This window comes from Ictalurus furcatus, chromosome 10 (genome assembly GCF_023375685.1).
Source record: "Ictalurus furcatus strain D&B chromosome 10, Billie_1.0, whole genome shotgun sequence".
In the NCBI taxonomy this organism is placed as follows: Eukaryota; Metazoa; Chordata; class Actinopteri; order Siluriformes; family Ictaluridae; genus Ictalurus; species Ictalurus furcatus.
Window position 1 is genome coordinate 11863983 of NC_071264.1, and position 6000 is coordinate 11869982.

The 6000-nt window shown below is 39.3% G+C and overlaps 1 protein-coding gene across 1 annotated transcript in view; it reads right to left on the reverse strand.

The window, feature by feature from the left end:
- The window catches only part of nlgn1 (neuroligin 1), a 231859-nt gene extending 226539 nt beyond the window's left edge, over nt 1-5320 (reverse strand). Inside the window, exon 1 of the mRNA XM_053634743.1 lies at nt 5065-5320. The gene's annotated coding sequence lies outside the window, so the exon portion shown is untranslated. The remainder of the gene's footprint in view (nt 1-5064) is intronic.
- Nucleotides 5321-6000: the final 680 nt, after the last annotated feature.

Here is a 6000-nt window from a genome sequence, read left to right on the forward strand (position 1 = left end):
TTCTGATGTTATACCATGGTCTGAATATGTACAAACCTGTAACATAGCCTGAATTTTCATACTGTTCCATTGCTAATGTACACCAAAGCCTGTCCAGTAAAAAGAATGCAGGATGCACAGTTTTATGATGGAGCACTAAGGGCAGTAACTATCACAGAGCCAGCCAGGGACTCCACAGCATACCTGAAAAACTAGAAAAGGTTATAGCTTTACACAAAACAAAACAAAAAAGAGCACAAATATCAAGGAGCATCTTTACACGAGTAGAGTCAAACACAGGCCACAATGTAGATGCTTTGTAGGGTGCTTGAAGTGGGATCCACATGCAAGAAAGCCCTAAGGCATCATGTACTTGAAGCAGTTTGTATGAGCCAAATGTGTTCCTACCAGATGGAAAACGTTGGCAGACTGTAACAACAAGCTCATACACAATCCTATTTATGCCACCAGGGCTAGACTTACTATTTCTATCTGAAACTACGTGAGGTTCCTTTCCAAGCACAAATCAACAAAATAATATACAGGTAGAGATTGCAATGTGATAACCAGTAACGTTACTGAGCTGATATCAGCAGGAAATGCTGAAACGGCTGGCCTGAAATTATTGCAAAGTAGGTCACATGATCTTAACACAGGGTTGGACAAATCAGTAGCCCGGGCACATTACGTGTCCAGGTTATTACTTTTTTATTCCTAGTTGCCCTGCGGATATGAAGGTTTAATGGGCTGCTGATATAGTGCTCACCGGCGTCAGTTTTTTCTATCGTCCGACAACCCCAGAGAGGAAAAAAAAATGACTTCCGATTGAGAAAAACAAAAGTTCGATTTGGAATACACATTCGCCAGCCATTTTAGAATGAACAACAGCTCGTTTGTGCACGTATCCAATCAGCCAATCATGTAGCAGCAGCGCAAATCATAAAATCATGCAGATACAGGTCAAGTAGCAGCTTCAGTTAATGTTCACGTCAAACATCAGAACGAGAGGGAAAATGTGATCGTAGTGACTTTGATCGTGGCATGGTTGTAGGTGGCAGAAGGGCTGGTTTGAGTATTTCAGAAAGTGTTGAGCTCCTGGGATTTTCATGCACAACAGTCTAGATTTTATGGCGTGAAAAATTAAAAACCCCCAGTGAGCGGCAGTTCTGGATGCAGAAACAGCTTGCTGATTAGAGAGATCAGAGGAGAATGGCCAGAGTGGTTTAAGCTAGCAGGAAGGCTACAGTAACTCAAATAGCCACTCTTTACAACCATGGCGAGCAGAAAAGCAACACAAAGCACAGAACACATCAAATCTTGAAGGTGCATGGACTACAACAGCCGAAGACCATATCAGGCTCCACTCCTGTCAGCCAAGAACACGAGATTGAGGCTATGTGGTACAGGTGTTCCTATTAAAGTGGCTGTATGTATAAGACATAATGTACTAGTGTGATGCCCTTCAATGCTGTAAGGATAGTAAGAGCTCCTCGTTCACATCCCACAGCCTGCTGCACTACACACATCGGCCCAGGAACGATCGCACCGATTCATTAATGTTCATGGATTCTGAAAACACAGATGAAACCAAACTAAATAAACGTTGACACAAAAACTGTCCTGCAACTCTCCTGTCCCCTCAGAGAGACAGGTTTACAAAAACACTAGAAAGACTTGAATAATATCTTTTGATGCGCACAGAACATCAAATCTGACAGCTGAAATATTGGCCAATGACCTGCTGACTTTTTGTGGAAAGGTACTACATTAGAAACATCATTAGAAGAGGATAAAATCTATGGCTACAGTGAATCATCCCCTCCCTGGTAATTTATACACTTGTTAACGTCCCCTATTCTGTATTAATTCATTTAAATGAATATTAAATATGGCCTATTTGTTTTTGTTTCAGAAACAAGTCACATTCATGTGCAAGTCGTGTTGGCAGTTATCAATGTCTTCTCGGAGAATAACATTGTAGGGTAGTTTCAATTAAACATCACATATTTTAAAGCTTGATAAGTTAAAATACATACATATATATATATATATATATATATATATATATATATATATATATATATATATATATATATAGTAGATTTGTATCTTGTCATCTCTGCATACAACCTCAGTCAAGAGAAATGAAATACCCCCAAAACATAGCAGACAGCCAATGTGAAATGCCCACTACTGCTTTCAACTCAAACACCATTCCATTTCCTAATCATGTTTGCCTTACATTTTATGACATGGCGCAAAGGACTCGCACTTTATCCTGTTTGAGTACTGAGACAGTGGAATTAATCATCACTCAACAGTCATGTCCCTCAGGTGAGATTTGAAGATGAATAATATAGTAGGATTTTTCTACACGAAAAAGCAGCAGATCAGGGAATACATCATGAAGGCACAAGAATAAAGTGGACACAGATTAAGCCTATCGCTAGCATGTGTTATTTAGAAATGGAAAGGAAATATGTTTAGCTCATTTGTCACTGGCTCCTCCATAAGCTCGGAGCATTTGCTTCAAACGGGCTGTCTCAGGAAAAAAAAAAAAACCTATTGTGTGATGTCAAACTAGAGCGTTGGAAGAGGAAATGAAGTAGGCGTAAGACCAGGGTAAACTAACGCAGTCAAGCCCATTACTTATGAACTAGCTCCCTCCCCTGTACAGATTCAGTAGCTGGACTTAAAACCCCATACACACTTTTGAAATAGGCTTGAAGTCTTTAAACACAGTGCACACAGTGAACCTCGTCTATGTCCCAAATCATACTATCCCACTCAACAGTATAGCGGAATAGTATGCCAATATTGCATATTATTATAATGACCAGAAGCAGAAAAATTAACGTTTAATATTCAATTCAACATTCGTTATAATTATAGTTGTATATGTAAAGAAATGAAAGAATGAGCATACCTAAAAATATCAAGCCTACATCAGAACCAAAATGTGCTCATATACACCTAAGAGAAATCAAATATAGCCAATCAACAGCATCCACGCAGGTACATGCAATTGACAAAAACCTGACAAAATAAAGGCTTTTGGTAACCATGGCTGGTGATTAGTCCAACTGTTAAGTCATGATATGTTGAGAAATGTCGATGGGAAAGCACGCCTCCTTTGGTGAACAGCTAGGTGATAATACCCTCCGTATGTACACAGCAAATACCATCATGCTAGGCCCTACCACCAGGGTAATTACTGGCTGCTGAAATTTGATCAACTGTTGGCAAGCATGTTTGATGATTGATCCAGATGTTATTTTAGGATATGTTCAGGCTTGTCATCTAGAAAAGCATGTCAAATTTCCACTTCAAGTCATTTGGTTGAGGTTAGCAGCATTTATAGGCATGTTATCTCACATCATCTATGTATTTAGAAGGTTACAGTGCCCCACAGTGGTTACATTGCACTTCCCTGATGATCGCAGAGTATTTTGTGAAAATCAGATCAGGGGTTCTTCCTTTAAGCCCTTTAACTATTAAATAAATTCCATGGACCCCTTCAGTATACATTTATTTATGAAAATAATCCAACTATTCAAATATTAGGCTCATTATTCAGATTGTTGTTAATGATTGAATAAATAACCATAGTTGTTTTGGAGTACATTAGTTCCGAGTCGACATTATTCACAGGCTGACTTGTTTTTGAATTATTTTGGTTTTGATAAAAACCGATTAAACTCAAGCGACCAGTCCAAATGGGCTGAAAACTAGAAGAACTCGATAATAAATATAATATCTTTGATAATAGTGGACATTATGTCGACCACTGACTACCTGTAGGCTATGCTTCATGGACCTCACTTTGAGAACCACTGCTCTAGACTCTAGATCATGGCTTAAGGATAAATAGTGTAGAATTATTTAAAAGTCAGTTTCTAATATGCAAATTGGACCATATAACCCCATCTACTTTTTTTTTTTTTTGCCAAATTGTATAATAGTGCTTGTGCATGGCTTGAAACCAATATTTACCCTCTAAACAAATCTCTAGTCATAACACCACCCAAGTCATGGGAGGATAGGGAAACTTGGTGTGTCTAGGCCTTTCTTGGTTTTCGACACCTATATACTTTTGAGGAGAAAATTTTTTATATATATATATATATATATATATATATAAATAAATTAATCAGAATTATTCCAAAAGGGTTGCAGCAGATTCGGTGCTTGGACCCCTTAATACAAGCCAGTCACTGTGCAGCACCAAGCTCCAATCCCCCGTGTATGACAACTAGACCATTCCAAGCCAGCATTACTCAACTTTGTGCCCATGAGCAAGCTTCCTGGGCGTCCATTAAGATTACTTTGAAATATTCCGTCCACATATTTTGCGTTCTACTCACCATTTTTCTCTTATTTACTCATTGTTACTGATTTTTTTTTTTAACGCACGCGATAGCCATTGGTTTAAAAAAAAAAAAAAAAGAGAGAGAGAGAAAAAATAAAACCACGCAGCGCAATCTGAGGCGCGCGCGAGTCTTCATTATCAGTCAGAGAACATTAGCTCGAGTAATTTGTCACATTAATTCCAATTAAGGCCGCTAAAACGGGATTCACTTTAATCAAAGGAGAATGGACTATCCTAATACAATTTGCCTGCATTTTAAATACACTTGGCTGTTTGGCTGCGTGTGTGTGTGTGTGTGAGAGAGAGAGAGAGAGAGAGAGAGAGACTGACTGCAGGTGTTTATTAAATGGCTGATTATTGAAGCCCTCGTCTGATTTACTGAGGAAAACCAATCAACAGCCATCACTATAATTCCACAAGCAAAGTACTGAACTGACCAAATCCGCCACAAAAACAGACCCTGGGCAAGTTTACAGTTTGTGAGGTTGTAAAATCTGCCAGTTCACACACTTGAACGGTTAAATTTCTCAAACTCGAGTGTGTATTTTCTCAGTAAGGCTGCTGAAAGGCAAAGCTGGAAGTTCTTTCCCCTCATCCGTAAATTTATATATATTTATATATTCTAATAAAATGTACTGGGAATAAGATTAGTAAAAGAGGTTACCTCTTTCCCAAGTTAAACGACAAATAGCTACATTGTTTCCTCATATAATCACCTCGGATAGTTTTCCTCTTCGCCTTTTCCAGTGTTCAGAGCATTTCTTCTTCTGACATAGGAAAAAAAAGAGAAGAAAAAAGGAATCCGAAGGAAGAAAATCCAGCCAAGAAAAAAAAGCACATACAAGATTTAAAAAAAAAAAAAAAACAGACTTCACTCAGCCGGGCAGCATTATTCCGTCCAATTTATTTCACAGAGTAAACATCATTTTCCTGTACGCAGTTTTAAGATGTGCCTTTAATCCACAGCGAATCTCCTCATTTCTACAACAGCGGGATGCAGAAGCGCCTTTTTTTTTTTTTTTTTTTTTTTTTTTTTTTTTTTTTTGCGTCTCGAGCGCGAATTCCTCCCTGCAGTGATGCTAAACTAAACTAACAAACCGAGCCGCTTTTTCTTCTGGGGCTTTTTCTCCCCTTTTTTATCCGCTCCTCGCGATTTTAGAGTGTACAGCTTGATAACACGCCGATTTCTCCCACTTGCCCCCAGCAAGGCAGGGATGAAGCCGCTTGTGGGAGCTTCAGAAAAATGGAGCAAAGATTCTCCTAGCGGTGCTGAGAGGAACTGCAGCAGTCTCCCAGAGATGCTTTTAAAGGGACACTGAACTCCAGTTGCAATTTACATGACGGATCTTCTCTTGGATAGCTGCCTTCCTGCAAAATTTAGCTCCAGTCCAGCCTAAGGCAATTTGATTCAGCTATATTTAGAGCCTTCATGGGTTTTTCATTCATTCATTCATTCGTTCATCTTCAGTAACTGTTTTATCGTGTTCAGGGCTGAGGTGGATCTGGTGCCTGTCCTCAGAACACTGAGCATGAGGCGAGGACACACCCTGAATGGGACACCGGTTCACCACACACCCACATTCACATGTAGGGAATTTTAGCATAGATAGGTGGGAGGAACCCAGAGGAAACGCACACGGACATGGGGAAAG